This window comes from Chiloscyllium plagiosum, unplaced genomic scaffold (genome assembly GCF_037043375.1).
Source record: "Chiloscyllium plagiosum isolate Xiang-an unplaced genomic scaffold, Cpla_swu_hap1 HiC_scaffold_3, whole genome shotgun sequence".
Taxonomy (NCBI): Eukaryota; Metazoa; Chordata; class Chondrichthyes; order Orectolobiformes; family Hemiscylliidae; genus Chiloscyllium; species Chiloscyllium plagiosum.
Genome location: NW_028270141.1, coordinates 14,037,786 through 14,058,166, shown reverse-complemented (window position 1 = coordinate 14,058,166; position 20,381 = coordinate 14,037,786). Strand labels below are relative to the sequence as shown.

General features: G+C 49.7%; 1 long non-coding RNA gene and 1 pseudogene across 1 annotated transcript in view; both read left to right on the top strand.

The window, feature by feature from the left end:
• The window catches only part of LOC148150519 (uncharacterized), a 63,927-nt gene that overhangs the window by 29,346 nt on the left and 14,200 nt on the right, over nucleotides 1-20,381 (top strand). The gene's annotated exons all lie outside the window — the stretch shown is intronic.
• On the top strand, nucleotides 2,325-15,593 carry LOC148150520 (uncharacterized; annotated as a pseudogene).

The window sequence follows — 20,381 nt, the reverse complement described above, 5'->3', positions numbered from 1 at the left end:
AAGTGCTCTTCCTCCAGGCGTCTTGTGGCCAGGGTCTGGCAATGGAGGAGGGGGAGTTAAAGTGTTCAGACACGGAACGGTTGGGTTGGTTGGTGCAGGTGTCCCAGAGGTGTTCCTTGAAACGTTCCGCAAGTAGGCGGCCTGTCTCCCCAATGCAGAGGAGACTACATTGGGTGCAGCGGATGCAGTAAATGATGTGTGTGGAGGCGCAGGTGAATTTGCGATGAATATGGAAGGATCCATTGGGGTCTTGGAGAGAGGTGAGGGTGGAGGTGTGGGCGCAGGTTTTGCACTTCTTGCGGTTGCAGGGCAAGGTGCCGGGAGTGGAGGTTGGATTGATAGAGGGGGTGGACCTGACGAGGGAGTCGCGGAGGGAGTAGTCTTTCCGGAATGCTGATAGGGGTGGGGAGAGAAATATATCCTTGGTGGTGTGGTCTGTTTGGAGGCAGCGGAAATGACGGAGGATGATACGATGTATCCGGAGGTTGGTAGGGTGGAAGGTGAGGACCAGTGGGGTTCTCTCCTGGTGGCGATTGGAGGGGCGGGGCTCAAGGGCAGAGGTGCGGGAAGTGGAGGAGATGCGGTGGAGAGCATCGTCGACCATGTCTGGGGGGAAATTGTGGTCTTTGAAGAAGGAGGCTATTTGGGCTGTTCGGTAGTGGAATTGGTCCTCCTGGGAACAGATGCGGCAGAGGCGAAGGAATTGGGAATATGGGATGGCGTTTTTACAGGGGGCAGGGTGGGAGGAGGTGTAATCTAGGTAGCTGTGGTAGTCGGTCGGTTTGTAGTAAATATCTATGTTGAGTCGGTCGCCCGAGATAGAAATGGAGAGGTCTAGGAAGGGGAGGGAGGAGTCTGAGACGGTCCAGGTAAATTTGAGGTCAGGGTGGAATGTGTTAGTAAAGTGGATGAACTGTTCAACCTCCTCGTGGGAGCACGAAGTAGCGCCAATACAATCATCGATGTAGCGGAGGAAAAGATGGGGGATGGTGCCAGTGTAGCTGTGGAAGATGGACTGTTCCACATATCCGACGAAGAGGCAGACATAGCTGGGGCCCATGCGGGTGCCCATGTCTACTCCTTTGGTTTGGAGGAAGTGGGAGGATTGGAAGGAGAAGTTGTTAAGAATGAGGACCAGTTCAGTCAGTCGAAGGAGGGTGTCAGCGGAAGGGTACTGGTTCCGTCGGCGGGAGAGGAAGAAGTGGAGGGCTTGGCGGCCTTCATGATGGCGGAGAGAAGTGTTTAGGGACTGGATGTCCATGGTGACGATAAGGCGTTGAGGGCCGGGGAAGCGAAAATCATGCAGGAGGTGGAGGGCGTCGGTGGTGTCCCGAGCAACGGTGGGGTGTTCTTGGACTAAGGGGGACAGGACCATGTCGAGGTATGCAGAGATGAGTTCGGTGGGGTAGGAGCAGGCTGAGACAATGGGTCGGCCAGGGCAATCAGGTTTGTGGATTTTGGGCAGGAGGTAGAAACGGGCGGTGCGGGGTTGTGGGACTATGAGGTTGGAGGCAGTGGATGGGAGATCCCCTGAGGTGATGAGGTTATGGATGGTCTGGGAGATGATGGTTTGGTGGTAGGAGGAGGTGTCTGCGAATTGGCATCTAGCTTCAGCGGTGTAAAAATCGATGCGCCAAACTACCACCGCGCGTCCCTTGTCTGCCAGTTGATGGTGAGGTTGGAGTTGGAGCAGAGGGAGTGGAAGGCTGCGCGTTGCGAGGGTGAGAGGTTGGAGTGGGTGAGAGGGGTGGACAGGACAAGGCGGTCAATGTCATGGCGGCAGTTGGATATGAAGAGATCGAGGGCGGGTAAGAGGCCAGCACGGGGTGTCCAGGTGGATGGGGTGTGTTGGAGGCGGGAGAAGGGGCCGCCAGAGGGTGGGCGAGAGTCCTGGTTAAAGAAGTAGGCGCGGAGGCAAAGTCGGCGGAAGAATTGTTCGATGTCTCGCCGCGTGTCGAACTCATTGATCCGTGAGCATAGGGGGATGAAGGTGAGGCCTGAGGACTGATCATTCATCCTCAGAGAGGGGGAGGTCTGGAGGGATGGTGAAAATACAGCAGGGCTGAGAGCTAGGACCTGGTGTGGGGCTGGAGCTGGGAGTGGGAGCTGAGTTAGGCATGGGGGTGGAGTTAGTCATGGAGGCGGAGTTAGTCATGGAGGCGGAGTTAGTCATGGGGGTGGAGTTGGCCGTGGGGCCGGACTTAATCGTGGGGGTGGAGATCGACTTGGGGGAGGAGATAGACGTGGGGGCGGAGATCGACGTGGGGGCGGCGATCGACGTGGGAGTGGTGTAGCGTCCGGTGTGGTCCTTGAGCAGGTGAGTGATGCCATTGGGAGCGGAAGTGGCTGCGGCGACGGCAACTCCGGGGACGGAAGTGGTTCGCCGGGCAGAGACGGTGCTGGTCCCGGTAGTCGTGGATCCCATGGTGGCTGCGTATCTGTCGGCGATGGCCTTCCTGGCGATTGTGGAGGCGGTTGTCTGGGCGGCGATCGCGGAGGCTGCATGGTCAGTGGTGGCTGTTGTCCGTGCGGTGGTGTGGACGGAAGTGACGTCACCGTTCGCCACGGCAGTGGTGGCTGCAGCGGCCGATTGGGCAATGGTGCCCGAGCAGTTCTGGAGATCGCAAGAAGGTTAACCTACTGCGAATCCTCTTGCAAGGATGCCTACCTTGAAGAAACTCTCCTCCCTCTACAAGGATCTCAGTGAGTCCCTCTCTCACTGCACCCCCAAGTCATCTCCTCTACCCTGAAGCTCTTCAGCCATGTCCTGAAACAGACTCGCTACCACAGCCACATCTCCTTCCTCAACACCTGCCTACGGAACCCGACTGACCCCGCATGGACTCCGGACTACATTCAGACCAACACAATTTGGACCCAACCAGGACAACCGGTACCTGCAACAAATCCGAAACCTCCAGCAACAGACCTCCCTCTGGATCCTCCGCTCCATGCTCGTAGCCATGCGCCGCTACCGACACTCCCTGCAGTCAGCCCTGCCCCAGCTCAGGTCAACTCTCCCAGACCTGCAAAGGACCTTTGCTGTCCTTCATCCTCAGAAGAATTCACACACTGAACAAACGTTTTTTTCCTAGCCATATCGAACATCAAAGAAAGTAAGTACAAAACACTTTCATGTTCTCACCCCGACACTCCGGATTCCTCGACCGATCCTGAACCTTCTCGCGACCTTCGGAACTACTCGGGCACCATTGCCCACGTGACCGCTGCAGCCACCATCGCCACGGCGAACGGTGACGTCACTTCCACCCCCACCACTGCACGGACAACAGCCACCACCGACCATGCAGCCTCCGCGATCGCCGCCCAGACAACCGCCTCCACAATCGCCAGGAAGGCCATCGCCGACAGATACGCGGCCGCTGCGGGATCCACGGCCACTGGGACCAGCGCCGTTTCTGCCCGGCGAACCACTTCCGTCCCTGGAGTTGCCGTCGCCGCAGCAACGTCCGCACCCAATGACATCACTCACCTGCTCAAGGACCACACCGGACGCTGCACCACTCCCACGTCGATCGCCGCCTCCACGTCAATCTCCGCCCACACGTTGATCTCCACCTCCACGACCAACTCCACCCCCATGACTAACTCCGCCTCCATGACTAACTCCGCCCCCATGCCTAACTCGGCTCCCACTCCCAGCTCTAGCCCCACACCAGGTCCTAGCTCCTAGCTCTCAGCCCTGCTGTATTTTCACCATCCCTCCAGACCTCCCCCTCTCTGAGGATGAATGATCAGTCCTCAGGCCTCACCTTCATCCCCCTACGCTCACGGATCAATGAGTTCGACACGCGGCTAGACATCGAACATTTCTTCCGCTGCCTTCACCTCCGCGCCCACCTCTTCAACCAGGACTCTCGCCCACCCTCTGATGACCCCTTCTCCCACCTCCAACACACCCCATCCACCTGGATACCCCGTGCTGGCCTCTTACCCGCCCTCGATCTCTTCATATCCAACTGCCGCCATGACATTGACCGCCTTGTCCTGTCCACCCCTCTCACCCACTCCAACCTCTCACCCTCGCAACGCGCAGCCCTCCACTCGCTCTGCTCCAACTCCAACCCCGTCATCAAACCGGCAGACAAGGGAGGTGCGCTGGTAGTTTGGCGAACCGATCTTTACCCCGCTGAAGCGAGACGACAACTCGCGGACACCACCTCCTACTGCCCCCTTGACCATGTCCCCACCTCCCACCACCAAACCATCATCTCCCAGACCATCCGTAACCTCATCACCTCAGGGGATCTCCCATCCACCGTCTCCAACCTCATAGTCCCACAATCCCGCACCACCCGTTTCTACCTCCTGCCCAAAATCCACAAACCTGACTGCCCCAGCCGACCCATTGTCTCAGCCTGCTCCTACCCCACTGAATTCATCTCTGCATACCTCGACACGGTCCTGTCCCCCTTAGTCCAAGAACACCCCACCGTTGCTCGGGACACCACCCACCCCCTCCACCTCCTCCATGATTTTCGCTTCCCCGGCCCTCAACGCCTTATCGTCACCATGGACATCCAGTCCCTAAACACTTCTCTCCGCCATCATGAAGGCTGCTAAGCCCTCCACTTCTTCCTCTCCCGCCGACCCAACCAGTACCCTTCCGCTGACACCCTCCTTCGACTGACTGAACTGGTCCTCACTCTGAACAACTTCTCCTTCCAATCCTCCCACTTCCTCCAAACCAAAGGAGTAGCCATGGGCACCCGCATGGGCCCCAGCTATGCCTGCCTCTTCGTCGGATATGTGGAACAGTCCATCTTCCACAGCTACACTGGCACCATCCCCCACCTTTTCCTCCGCTACATCGATGATTATATTGGCGCTACCTCGTGCTCCCATGAGGAGGTTGAACAGTTCATCCACTTTACTAACACCTTCCACCCCGACCTCAAATTTACCTGGACCGTCTCAGACTCCTCCCTCCCCTTCCTAGACCTCTCCATTTCTATCTCGGGCGACCGACTCAACACAGGCATTTACTACAAACCGACTGACTCCCACAGCTACCGAGATTACACCTCCTCCCACCCTGCCCCCTGTAAAAACGCCATCCCATATTCCCAATTCCTTCGCCTCCACCGCATCTGCTCCCAGGAGGACCAGTTCCAATACTGAACAGCCCCAATGGCCTCCTTCTTCAAAGTCCGCAATTTTCCCCCCAGATGTGATCGACGATGCTCTCCACCACATCTCCTCTACTTCCCGCACCTCCGCCCTTGAACCCTGCCCCTCCAACCGCCACCAGGAAAGAACCCCACTGGTCCTCACCTTCCACCCACCAACCTCTGGATACATCGTATCATCCATCGTCATTTCCGCCACCTCCAAACAGACCCCACCACCAGGGATATATTTCCCTCTCTATCAGCGTTCCGGAGAGACCACTCCCTCCACGACTCCCTCGTCAGGTCCACACCCCCCACCAACCCAACCTCACTCCCGGCACCTTCCTCTGCAACCGCAAGAAGTGCAAAACTTGTGCCCACACCTCCCCCCTGTGGTGAAAGGGTTAAAATTGTGTCCCAATACATGTGTGAATCTAACCGAAAATGGAAGGTGTCGCTTAGTCCCGTGTGAATCTTGTTATACACCTTCCCGTGTGAATCTTCTTATCTGTATGTAACCAGAATGGAATGTGTTTTTTAGCCTTGCTCTGCTGTTCACATGAATGTTTATATCTGGAAAAGGGTATATCAGCTGGAGAAGTCTCCAGTTCGGTAGAGTCTGCTCCGGGGTTACGTTTAACCGCCGAGCGTGGGTTGTTGGCAACCGCTCTACGAGAACTGACGGCTCCCAGTTTTGGTAACATGTAGAGTGAGTATAAGCCAGACCCGTTGTAAGTACGAGACTGGTTGTGGGGACACTGCGGGGAATAAAACACTTATATTCTAGCAGACTCGCCTCTTGGCTGTTTGTTCTGTGTCAGACTACTTTCCTGCGAGCCTGGTCCTTGACCTTGAGAATTTTTTAAAACATTTTGGCGTAGTCGGCAGGATCAATCGCAATTGAGGAAAGATTTTGATACAGAACAATGTTTTGGAAAAAGGCTAAGAAACCAGAGGAACAAACTGTGGAGGTCCTGACCGTCCCGGGATGGCATGGGCCGTGGCATGGCGTGGCAGTTTGTTTGAGAAATGGTGGGGGGCGACCGGAGGACTGGGAGGCCGAGGGCGTAGGAACCCCAGGGTCGCTGCTGTCCACCCTTGAGAGGATCCCAGTCCTGCCGAAGAACCCATTGCCTGGGGTACAGCGGAGGATGTGGGCCTGTGCGGCGGCTTGTAGACAACAGTCAGACAAGCGCCAAAAAGCTGAAGCAGAATTAGCCCTCCTGAAACATGAGCAGGGACTCAGTTCGGGAGATGCCTCTATGTTGAGGCAGGAAATTATGAAGTTAAAAGCTGAATTGACAGCATTAACTGAACTAGCAGGACGAACTATTATGTATTTGTCTGCTAAGAAACGGAAAGAGAAAAGGAAGGTCCCTCGAACCCCGGACCCGGTACAAGTACGGGCGTTTGTAGCCCAGTTAAATAACGGGGATCGGTGGGATATCGATCATTGGGATGGGAACATTTGGGGAGATTTAGATGATCAGTACGAAGAGGACCCACCCGTACTCCAAGCTAAACCAGTGGTTAGGAGAAAGCAGGTTCAGAGACGTCTCCCAGTGCAACGGGAGGTAATGTTAGATGAGAAAGGAAACCCTATACGGAATGAACAAGGGGAGGCAATTATGCATGAATTACCGCGGGCTCAGCCTCCCGCAGAATTCTCTGAATTAACGGAAGACTTCACTACTGATGAGGTGCTGTTTATCACCCAGAAAACTCGACGTAATCCTGGGGAGCCGTTAGAGCTATGGCTAATTCGGCTCCTCGAGGAAGGGGGGCAACAAGTGCAGGTAGACTATCAGGATGCTCCCAAGTTTGGTGGATTAGCAAAGGATGCTGCCATAGACCTGGGGTACCGCAACCAAGCCAAGGATATGGTAATAGATCGCAGTATGGGGACCCTATTTGGGATGTATGCCAGGGCAGTGGCCGAACAGTATCCCTTCCCGTCCGATTGGCCCCCCTTGGAAGGAACTTGGACAACGATTAAGGAAGGGGTTCAGAGGCTAACCCGTTTGTGTGTGCGGGATGCCCTGTTGCTGGGAGTGCTGGACGAGGTAGATAACACAAATGTTAGTAGACAGACTAGAGACCATCTAGTGAAGACTGCCCCCCCCCATTATAAACCACTGTTATTAACCATAATGTTGAGTGGACGGGGAGAAACCCTAGGAGATGCCCGTAGTATGATGAGGGAGATGGGTGGTTTGGGGGATTGGGGACCCACAACCCGTGCTTCTCAGGGGGGCACGGAGGGGCGTCGCCCTGAGGCTCGGGCAGGGGGAAAAGTAAACCCTAATCAAGGAAGTAACCAAGGCCCCTCACGGCGTGCTTTGTGGCAAGCTTTGATACGGGCGCAGGTCCCAGCATCGGAGATTGATGGCCTACCTACACCGGAATTAAAAGACTTATGCAGACGAAAGGGACTGAAGGTGTCCCGGGTAGAGACGGAGTCCCGACCCACTATGGAAGACCTAGTGGAATTACTAACACAAAAATGTCAGACACGGGGTCCGGTTGTTAATGAGCCTCGAAGGGGTAGAACTTCCACTTCCCAGCGGTGGGAATCCTCGGAGGACGAGGAGGAGGAGGAGGTACGGCCTCCCCTCCGAGAGTGTTATAAAGTGGATAGGCGTGGCCGGAAACCTAGTAAGAAAGGCAAGAACAAAGAAGGGCGAGGCAAACGTCTTTACCCAGTGCTGTCTGGGGAAGATGAATGGGAGGAACAATAGGAATCGGGCCAAGCCCCAAGGGTTTGCCCACGAACGAGCCAATGGTCAGCAGACGACATTCGACCTCATGTATCATTGACTATCTATTGGCGCAAATCCGTCCAAACCGTTATGGCTCTAGTGGACACAGGGGCGGAGGCCACCTTAATCTATGGGACGCCCCATAAGTTTAAAGGAACCCCAGTCACGCTGGTTGGGCTGGGAGGTAATCTGATTGAAGGAAGAACAGTACAATTGCCCCTAAAGATAGGTACAATGCCCATTAAAACTTATTCAATTATCATTACACCGGTTAGAGAATGGATCCTGGGAATGGACATTCTGGCCGGTTTAACACTTCACCTCCAACAGGGGAAGTTTGAATTTGGAATCACGAAAATGGCTTTGCGCTGTAGGACGGTGTTAGTGGGAAAGGTTAAGATGGACCCCTTCCCCATCCCGATCGCCGATCGCGTAATAAGTCTTAGACAGTATAGGATTCCCGGCGGACATAAAGAAATATCCGCCACAATTAAGGATTATTTGGAAGCGGGAGTGCTTAGGACATGCACCACGGCGTGGAATAACCCCTTATGGCCCGTACATAAAGCCGATGGGTCATGGCGGATGACGGTAGATTATCGGCAACTAAACCGTCACACTCCGGCCTTGACGGCAGCGGTCCCGGATGCCGTCACTATTATAGGACGAATCCAACATCATCCAGGGGTGTGGTACGGAGTAATTGATTTGGCTAATGCCTTCTTCACAATTCCTATTCCCGAAGATAGGCAGGAACAGTTCGCATTCACTTGGGAGGGTAGACAATTCACGTTCACACGACTGCCCCAAGGATATCTGCATAGCCCTACTATCTGCCACCGGATAGTTGCAGAACACTTGGCTGCCTTTAAAGTGCCTGACGAAGTGATGATCTCGCACTATATTGACGATATGATGATACAGGGGACAAGTCAGAAGCAGGTTCAGGAATTGCTGGACCAACTGGTTCAACATATGCGAGGATATGGGTGGGAGATCAACCCAGCCAAAATCCAGGGTCCCTCACAAACGGTAAAATTCTTAGGAATCGTGTGGAACAAGGGGGAAAGGGAAATCACTGCGAAAGCTAAAAATAAGATTCAGGTCTTTGCCGTCCCTCACACCCAGAAGGACGTGCAGCAATTTATTGGGTTATTCGGATTCTGGAGACAGCATATTCCCCATTTAGGACAAATTTTAAAACCTTTGTATCGAGTTACGAGGAAAAAGGCAGCGTTCGAATGGACGGAGGTCCATCAAACTGCATTTGAAATGGCCAAGCAAGCGATACAGCAAGCTGTATCCTTGGGAAAGATACAGTCAGGACCTGTAGAACTGCAAGTCTCAGCACAGGGGGATTATGCCAATTGGAGCTTATGGCAAAAACAGGAAAGGACCCGTAAGCCACTGGGATTTTGGTCCCGAAAATTACCCCCGGCAGGGGAACGGTATACCCCCTTTGAGAAACAGTTATTAGCATGCTACTGGGGCTTGGTGGAAACCGAAGCCCTGACCATTGGACATGAAGTGATCATGAGAACAGCTATCCCTATTCTTCCGTGGGTACTTAGTGACCCCACTACCCACCGAATAGGAACTGCCCAAGAGAGCAGCATCATTAAATGGAAATGGTATGTGTCGGAGAGAGTGCGGACTGGACAGAAAGGAGTGTCAGTCCTACATGAGCAAGTGGCGGAGGCCCCTGAGGAAGGGGAAAAGCGGTTTGAGGTGATTGAATACAAGGAATCACCCGTTAAGATGGGAAAACGGTATGATGAACTGACCCCGGATGAACAAGCCACGGCTTGGTTCGTAGATGGGTCAGCCCAATGGAAAGCGGGACAGCGTAGATGGAAAGCTGCCGCCTTTAACCCAAAACAAGGCACTACCCTAGAAGAATTAGGGGAGGGAAAAAGTAGTCAGTGGGCAGAATTAAAGGCAGTGCATATGGTAGTCATGCAAGCAGGGGTCATGGGAGTTTGTTTGTTCTCTGACTCGTGGTCAGTGGTTAACGGCATGACACAATGGATGCCAACTTGGCAGGCCAATCAGTGGATGATCCAGAATAGGGAAGTGTGGGGTAAACAGTTATGGGAGGATATATGGGAGAAAGCTCAATACCTGGTCATATACATCACCCACGTAGATGCCCATACCTCTCGAAATGATGTGGAAGCTCTACATAACCGATATGTGGATGGTATCGTCCGAACCATGATGGTGCAAAGGGGCACCTCAGTGGACCTAGCTAGATGGGCACACCTTAAGGCTGGGCACTGGGGAGTGCAAGGAACCTTGCACTGGGCTCGAGACCGAGGAATAGATCTTATGGTAGATGATGTTAAGACTGCAGTAAACCAGTGTGAGCAGTGTCAACATCAGCGGCAGGGAGTGCCCCAACACATGATGGGACATATCCATCGGGGGGATGGTCCGGGACAGAGCTGGCAAATGGACTTTGTGGGTCCCTTACCCTCCTCACAAGGATGTAACCACATATGTACAGCTATGGACACTATGTCTGGGGTTTTGGTAGCCCATCCCTGTCGTCACAACAATCAACAGGCTACCTTGCGATGTTTAGATTTGATTGAACAATTTTATGGATTGCCCATACAGGTCCAGAGTGACAATGGCTCCCATTTCACAGGAAGGGCGGTAAAGCAGTGGTGTCACGATAACCACGTGGAATGGGTTTATCATGTACCCTATCACCCACAAGCTGCGGGACTTATAGAACGAATGAATGGGCTTCTGAAGTCCTCACTACGAAAAGCAGGAGGTTGCAATGACTTAACGGGTTGGAGGAAGCAACTAATTCGGGTGGTGAAACAAATTAATAACCGCCCATTAGGAAATGGGGTAACACCCTTGAATAGGATGATACGAGTATGTGATACCCCAAAGACTCAGCCTATTAAAATGTGGAAGTTCGCTGAGGAAGCTGATATTCCCGTAAGGGCCACGCCGGCTTCGGCTGGACTGGACCTACGAGCACTAACTGCCCAGACTTTGATCCAACAGAAACCTACGGTGATTAAGACCGGGTTAGGGTTGATTTGTCCCCCTGGAACCTATGGGCATATCCTCCCGCGGTCGGGACTGTCACTAAAGGGGATTGATGTGATGGCAGGCGTAATTGACGCAGACTACCAAGGGGAGTTGGGGGTGATCCTGGTCAACATCACCGCTGAACCTTACGTGATACAGAAGGGGGACAGAATAGCGCAATTGGTCATTAAGCCATGTAACCTTACAACGGTGGAAGAGATGGGAGCTCCCGTTACGGTTACTGAGCGTGGGACGGGGGGATTTGGGTCTACTGACACTAAGGGGGCCAAGGTATGGGTGCGCCAGACGACCGGCCCCCCCAGGCCGGCCGAAATCATAGCACAGGGGAAGGACAGTCTGGTCACCATTATGTACCCCGGAGACCCGACCTGGGCAAACGTCCCGGCGAACCAGTGCTACTTACGTGAGACCTAAATAATGTTGTAATTGCTATGCACCCGCAGGCTGACCCTCCGCCTTGAACATGGGGTGGTCATGGGGATTGCGACTCCTATTGGCGATGTTCGCGATCGGATGGCCACTCCAGGGCATCGGTATCACGGCCTGGACGCTGGTACCGGTCGCCCGCCATGAGGTGCGGTGGGAGGCCAGTAGCCAGCGACGGACGCAGGACGACTTTACATGTGAACCCGGTCAGCAGTGCGTTGTTCTGACTCTCACCAGCGACTGTCAATTGTACACGTGTGCACAGTGCTACATGCGCCGGGATGGGGAAAAATATGACATATCGTTCATACCGCCTAATTGCACCCTGGTGGTAAATGCCCAAGTCAAGACGTGTTTGTGGGACCGACGCACCCAGACATGCGGGACAACGGGGACTCATTGGAGCGTCACAGCTCGGGGGGAAGATCTGTGGCTGCGCAATGCCACCGATATTCGGAATCGTCATCGATTCATGTGGTTAATAATGGTACTGCCCTCGACGAACGCCCCGTCTGAGGCGTTATTAAACCCCACGCGGGGCGGGCCAGCACCGAAGAGGGGTGCCACGGGGGGCGTGCGGTCGCATCGAACACAGTTGGCCCCTATTATGTCAACTTGTCAACAGATGGCCCGGGCGGTACTGCACACTGATGTTCATTGGCGGGTACAGTTGCCCCTCATACCCGAGTGTCATACCAAGAGGCGGCGACGAGCGTGGTACGACACCCTGCTGGGAGGCGCAGGAACTGTTATGGGTATCTCGAATGCCATTGACTCTGAGGTAACCCGTACTAAATTATCTAACACGGGACAGGCCACCTCACAAGGACTACATACTATTGGAAGGTGGATGCCATCCGTAATGATGACTCAAGGAGAGACAGCTGAAATAATGATACGATCGCTGCAATGGGAACTGGATGTCTGGGGCGCCACTCAGGAACTGTTTGAGAACATTACGGCTCAGTTAAATTGGACTGCCTGTCATATTCAAATGTTGCATGCTCAAATACAGAAAGAACGCTTTTTGCGTGTGGTAACATCCCCCAATGTACAGGCGTGGAGGGGACTATGGAATGTATCTGAGAAATTGTGGATGATAACCCATCCAGAGCGAACATGGTGTAACGCAACTATGTGTAACGGATACTTTGTTACCATGAATGTAACCCACACTGTTACGGTCTGTCGATATTATGTATTACCAGTGATTACATCTTCTGGATATTATTTTCTGAAGACAAGGGGACAGTGGTTTAGCCCAGATACCAATATTACCTATGATCTGTCCGCTTGTGAACAGACTGATCAGGGGAAAACTTGCCTACTGATGGACAGGTATCGGGACCCTTGCTTGACTAAGGGAACGGCCCTGTGCGAATGGACTGTTGAGACTCCAAGGGACATGATGTGGCAGATTGGGCCACACACGCTCTGTATGGCTACCAATAATCCACATCCTATGCTTCCCTCAGCACCGTTCTCGGGATGCCTCTCAAATGTCTATCAGTGGCACTGGCAGAATCACACCTATTTGTTGACCACTTATAGCAGTGCTCGCCACTTTACCAAGGTGCAGTGGAAAGTGCTGAGGAATCCCTGGAACATTTCCCTGGATCGGTTTAAGCGGGCATTGGACCGATCCGAGGAGCTTAAGCAGATATTACGAAAGCATCAAACCAATGTCACCAAGGTTACGGTGTCTACCTTTATACATGGACAGGAGGTAGTACATGCTGCCCGTGTAGTGGACGTGGAGTCAGCTCATCATTGGTGGGACATATTGAGTGGTATGTCCTCCACTGCGGGGACATTCCTGTTCCCACCCTTGTCGATCCTGGTAGCGGTCCTGGTGATTTTAACATGCTGTAATGTCCTGACTTGCTTGTATATTTGGCGTGTACGTAGGCGCTTGTTAGAAAGAATACATATGGGCATAATGTAACACATGTATTGGGTCAAGCAGTGGAATGTGGTGTAAAATTATGTCCCAATACATGTGTGAATCATTATGCAACACATGTATTGGGCCAAGCAGTGGAATGTGGTGAAAGGGTTAAAATTGTGTCCCAATACATGTGTGAATCTAACCGAAAATGGAAGGTGTCGCTTAGTCCCGTGTGAATCTTGTTATACACCTTCCCGTGTGAATCTTCTTATCTGTATGTAACCAGAATGGAATATGTTTTTTAGCCTTGCTCTGCTGTTCACATGAATGTTTATATCTGGAAAAGGGTATATCAGCTGGAGAAGTCTCCAGTTCGGTAGAGTCTGCTCCGGGGTTACGTTTAACCGCCGAGCGTGGGTTGTTGGCAACCGCTCTACGAGAACTGACGGCTCCCAGTTTTGGTAACATGTAGAGTGAGTATAAGCCAGACCCGTTGTAAGTACGAGACTGGTTGTGGGGACACTGCGGGGAATAAAACACTTATATTCTAGCAGACTCGCCTCTTGGCTGTTTGTTCTGTGTCAGACTACTTTCCTGCGAGCCTGGTCCTTGACCTTGAGAATTTTTTAAAACACCCCCTCACCTCACTCCAAGGGCCCAATGGATCCTACCATATCCATCGCAAATTCACCTGCACCTCCACACACATCGTTTACTGTATCCACTGCACCCGATGTGGTTTCCTCTAAATTGGGGAGACAGACCGCCTACTTGCGGAACGTTTCAGGGAACACCTTTGGGACATCCGCACCAACCAACCCAACTGCCCCGTGGCTGAACACTTTAACTCCCCCTCCCATTCTACCAAGGACATGCAGGTCCTTGGCCTCCTCCATTGCCAGACCCTGGCCACATGACCCCTGGAGGAAGAGTGCCTCATCTTCCACCTAGGAACCCTCCAACCACATCGGATGAATGTAGATTTCTCCAGCTTCCTCATTTCCCCTCCCCCCACCTTATCTCAGTCCCAACCCCCATATTCAGCATCGCCCTCTTGACCTGCAATCTTCTTCCCGACCTCTCTGCCCCCACCCCTCTCCGGCCTATCATCTTCACCCTCACCTCCTTCCACCTATCATATTCCCAGTGCACCTCCCCCAAATTTCACCCCCCCCCGCCCTACCTTTAATCTCAGTCCGCTTGGCACACCTTCCTCATTCCTGAAGAAGGGCTTATGCCCGAAATGTCGATTCTCCTGCTCCTCAGATGCTGCCTGGCCGCTGTGTTTTTCCAGCACCACACTTTTCAACTCTGGTCTCCAGCAGCTGCAGTCCTCACTTTCTCCTTGTAGGCCAGCAGACAGAGATCTCTAACATTTGCAATTTTATATATTTTACATCTCATTTCTGGTCTGTTTTTGATGTTTAAATAATTCTGAATTAAACTTTTACTTTGAAAATATTGATTTAAACCTAAGAGTGATTGCATTTTGTTTAAATTCAAATAAATCAATTACGTAATCAGCAGCAATATTATCAACAACCCAATTTCCATACAAGGAACTTTCTTGGACATCATGTTCACAGTTATTGTCTTGATCAATCTATTTTTCTTGTACATCAGTAGACTATAGAATAATAAAATGTTAGCCTATTGTTTGAAAAGCAGAACCATTCTTCCTGTAATGACCTTGAAGACCCTTCAATTACAAACTGGGAAAATGAACAATCTTACCCACAGGATGACCAATTACATGGAAATGAAGATTGATGGATGAGCAATATAAGCCAAAGATAAAGGACAGACATCACCAAGGATGTATAAACAGCCTGCATTCTGTGAAGTCTTTTGGTTTTGCAATGTCTCTGAGATGAAATTGATACATAAACCCCTCATTTTGGGAAAGTTTGAATAAGGTCTCAAATGACTAAAATGGAGCCAGAAATTAAGCTTAGAATGATGCTGCTTCCAAGACTCATTGCAGCAACTGATGCAGTCTAGTCGACCATTGACGATAATGGCTAATGAACGGCCATTGACTGAGTGACTGATTGGACAGTCCAGCCATGGTTACTCAGCAACATGGTGGTGTGTGTTCCAAGGATTATTTTAACAGTTCAGGTACCTGTTGTGGACAGCCCAATTTGAGGTTATCATTTGTGCTATGTTAGAGTTGTCCTTTTTTCTCATAAAGACACCTTCTTTACTCTTGATAAAGTGTTTGTTAAATTATTATTTATTTTCATATTACCATTTATAATTGCTATATCATTTTCATTTGTTTAATAAAATTATTATTTTTCCACAGCCTGGTAGTATCACTCATTCCTTTTACAACCAGATTACAGCTCCAAACCTAATTGAGGTTCAACAGCATCCCTTGCCCTACAGCCTGCGTGGACTTGCAAAGTTGCTGTCACTTTGAGAGTAATGATGTTGAACTTTGACAGATTGCTTGCCAGTACTGAAGTGGCGAAAAGTGATTCCTGGCTTTAGCCTGTGAAATGGTGCCCAGCTGGGTTTCAAATATAATGCTAATGACATGAATGTTGCAAGACCCTAGCAATGACAAGCACTTCTGCCTCTCTTTATTTCATTCATGGGATATGAGTCTTATTGTCCATACCCAGTTGAACTTGAGAAAGTGTGGGGAATTGGGTGGAAGCGGTGAGCTGCCTTCTTAAACCGCTGCAACCCACCTGCGGTAGGTGCACCCACAATGCCATCAGGGAGGGATTGCCAGGTTTTTGACCCAGCGACTGTGAAAAAACTGCAGTATTGTTCTACATTTGGATGGTAAGTGGCTTGGAGGGGAACTTGCAGGTGGTGCTGTTCCCTTGTATCTCCTGCCCTTGTCTTTCTGTTGTGGCCTGGCTTGCTGCATTCTTCCAGCCTCCTGCTTGTCTACCTTGGATTCCAGCATCTGCAGTTTTTATACTGTAGCACAGTGACAGAAATAATAGCAAGTTATTTTCGAACCTCCTACTTGCTGAGTGCAATTATTCGGATCCCCATCACTTGTGTCTTAAGGCTGTACACTGTGCATTATCATTGGGTTGACATATTGCATGGGCAGTGTCACGTCATGATTTAAGAAATCGTATCATCAGAAATTCAATCTCCTCAGTTTAATGCAAGCCAGGAAAATCTCAGTTCAAAGCTGAGTTCCCTCCCAGACCTGTTCACCTCTCTGACTCTTTCTTCGTTTAAGATACTTCTTCAAACCTATCTCTTTCATTAAGCTTTTAGCCATCTGTATTACTGTTGCCTTATGTGGCTAATGTAAATTTATGAGCCTCCAGTGGAGTGCCATAGGGCATTTACAAAGTATGAAAATAAGTAGACTTATTTAGATAACTGTTCTCTACTGAGAAGATGAAATGGGTATTTCAGTTGGACACAGAGCCCCTGCGTTAGTGTGAGGAAATATTTGCCAGGCTTTCTGATCTTTATCAGAATTCAGCAGCTAGAAATGCACACATAGAGGGATCATCAAGGATAGAATCAGTCTCCTTTGTCTAGCCCTTCAGACAGATGACCTGACAACACTCACTGTCAGGACTCACTTGTTGTCAGGGTCTCATGGGGCAGGTGTTCAATAAGAGAAAAAGCAGCCTTGTAAGCAAAAGAGAAGAAGAGAAAAATCACAAAAATACAGAAAAAAAAATGGCATTTTATTTTGTATTCACAAAGCTTAGAAACGGTCTATACCTTTGAGGCAACTAGATTAAATTATGACGTGACGTTTTTGTACAAAACGCCTTACTCTCTGTTCAGTCAGTCAATCAGTCAGTTAGTAAGTAAACCAGTCAACCACATATATAATGCAATCGTGACATAAGTACTCCTAGCTCCTAGAGGATATATCAAATGAGTGTATGCAGATGGTTGTTAAAAAAAAACCCAGATATCTGTCTCATTAAGAACTCAAGTCTCTGTGGTAGATAGGCTAACATAGTGGAAACTATGTCACAGCATGATTTTCTTTAAGAAAGTAAAGAACTTGTAAAACGAATGTTAATTCCACGTCTGGGAACAGACAACAAGTAAAAGCTCCAAATGAACATGTTACATCAGCCATCAGGGGCAGGTTTAAAGCATGTCCATCAGCATTTTAACTTTGATACTTTTGCAAGACAAAGCAAGCCTGTATCTACGTTGCATTTTACAGTAGCTTTAGAATGTCCCAAGGCACCTCACCACTAATAAGTTGCTTTGGTGAAGTAATTGTTTTTGCTGTACCAGAAATAGTCCAAGAAGTCTGACAAGGAGAAAGGAAGACGTGAAGGAAGGAGTAAGACAGAAGCCAATGACAAGAAAGAAATAGAAGTCAATGGAGGATAATGATTGAGAAAAGTAAGACATTTGGAAGCTGCACAGCCAATGATTTCAAGTGTTATTAGTGGCATGGTGGCTCAGTGATTAGCACTGCTGCCTCATACCATTAGGGTTCGATTCCAGCCTTGGGTGACTGTCTGTGTGGAATTTGCACATTCTCCCTGTGTCTGTGTGGGTTTCCTCTAGGTACTCTGGTTTCTTCCCACAATCCAAAGATGTGCAGGTTAGACGAATTGGCTGTGCTAAATTGCCCATAGTGTTCAGGGATGTGTAGGTTAGATGCATTAGTCAGAGGTTAATAGAGAGTAATGGATTTGGAGGGTAGGTCTAGATTAGAGTCCTGCTGGAAAAGCACAGAAGTTCAGGCAGCATCCGAGGAGCAATAAAATCGACGTTTCAGGGAAAAGCCCTTCATCAGGAATACAGACAGAGAGCCTGAAGGATGGAGAGATAAATGAGAGGAGGGTGGGGGTGGGGAGAAAGTAGCAGAGAGTACAATAGGTGAGTGGGGGAGGGGATGAAGGTGATAGGTCAGGGAGGAGAGTGGAGTGGATAGGTGGAAAAGAAGATAGGCAGGTGGGACAAGTCATGGGGACAGGCCTGAGCTGGAAGTTTGTAACTGGGGTGAAGTAGGGGAAGAGGAAATGAGGAAACTGTTGAAGTGTTCAGAGGCAGAAGATGAGGCTTTCTTCCTCCAGGCGTCTGGTGGTGAGGAAGTGGCGGTGAAGGAGGCCCAGGACCTCCATGTCCTCGGCAGAGTGGGAGGGGAAGTTGAAATTGTTGTTCCCGATGCGGTCTCCTCTACATTAGGGAGACTGGACGCCTCCTAGCAGAGCGCTTTAGGGAATATCTCTGCGACACCCGCACCAATCAACCACACTGCCCTGTGGCCCAACATTTCAACTCCCCTTCCCACTCTGCCGAGGACATGGAGGTCCTGGGCCTCCTTCACCGCCACTCCCTCACCACCAGACGCTTGGAGGAAGAACACCTCATCTTCTGTCTCAGAACACTTCAACCCCAGGGCATCAATATGGACTTCAACAGTTTCCTCATTTCCCCTTCCCCCACCTCACCTCAGTTCCAAACTTCCAGCTCAGCACTGTCCTCATGACTTGTCCTATCTGCCTATCTTCTTTTCCACCTATCCACTCCACTCTCCCCCCAACCTATCACCTTCATCCCTCCCCCACTCACCTATTGTACTCTATGTTACTTTCTCCCCAACCCCACCCTCCTCTCATTTATCTCTCCACTCTTCAGGCTCTCTGCCTGAATCCCTATGAACTGCTGTGCTTTTCCAGCACCACTCAAATCTAGACTCTGGTTTCCAGCATCTGCAGTCATTGTTCTTACCTTTGGAGGGTGGGTGTGGACTTGTTGGCTGAAGGGCCTGTTTCCACACTGTAGGGATTCTTAAAAAAAGCAGAGTAGTTAGGAAGCTTGAAGCAATATTTTGTTATTAGTCTATGCTACAAGTTAATAATATTTCATCATCAGGTTCACTCACTCACTGGGCCCATTAACAACCAAACTCTGGTATGGTGTCTGGTATGTAACAAACTTTGACTCTCTATTTTAAAGTATACTCTTGCTTTCTAAATGTTAGTTTTATTTTCAAAACAATTCAAAATAAATAGAATGCTTATGTCAAGCAAGGTAAAGAGCTAACTGACATGAAAAACTTTTGACCATAAAAAATAATGGTGCCTCCAACAATACAAATCTCAGCCACAGTGACTTGCAATCAATGATGAATATCCTATCTATCCAGACCAAAAGAACTGTTCATTTGCCTCACAAGAATAATTAGGTTGCTACTAAAATATTTTTCATTGTTTTGCATGAATTGACAGTTTTTAAAATGCAACTCAGAGGAGTCTTTTGGGAGGAATTCCTCCCTATTGTTGACTTCAAATGTGTTTTTGCCAGCTTAAGTAAAGATGGTGATCAGCTGCAGTCAATAAGCAATCCAAAAAAAGGCTTCATTTGTCTTTTTTTAAAGAAAGATTTGTTGGACTTTACTGCAGGATAGTCAATCACTTTTCAAGACGTTGGTTCAGATGATTTGTTCATAATGGATTTTCATCTGTTTTATGAGAACAATCATATTTATTATGCATGAAGTTCACATAGATGCCAAACCTGTCTTGAGGCGACTGTATCATTTTTGCATGTATAGATTGATAGATATCATTCTTCCTTTTAAGATAATTGCATTTAGAAGCCTTAACCTCCCAAACCAAAATTCTTTAAACATGTCTCAACTTACCATATAGTTTCTTCTCACTTTGCTTCGGGCACATTTCTAAGAGATTTGCTTAATGCAGTACCTGCTTAGGGATTTCCAAAACCATACTCTTCTTCTGGAATGTAGTTTGAATACCCAGAGGCAAGTTAGTCCATTCAAGTTAATAAAGACGGTATATGCCAAATGCCACTTAAAATTAACCGATTTATAAATAAACTATCATTTATAATCAGTGAGGTAGCAATGGCCAAGCTCTGAATGTATTCTAAATATGTATCACATGCTGGTGTACTAAATTCTGTTTATGTTACTCATTTGAAAGTTCAGCCACACAAATAAGATGAGGCATTACACAGTGAGAAGACTGAAGGTAATAGCGAGGTTGTATGCTTGTTAAGCTATGTTTGTGGTAAATATATCACAGCGGCAGACATTTACTCTGAGCCAAAGAGTGGGATAGCATCTTTAATTTAAAGTTTACTATCTGACGGAGAGATTGTCTCGACTGACTGGTC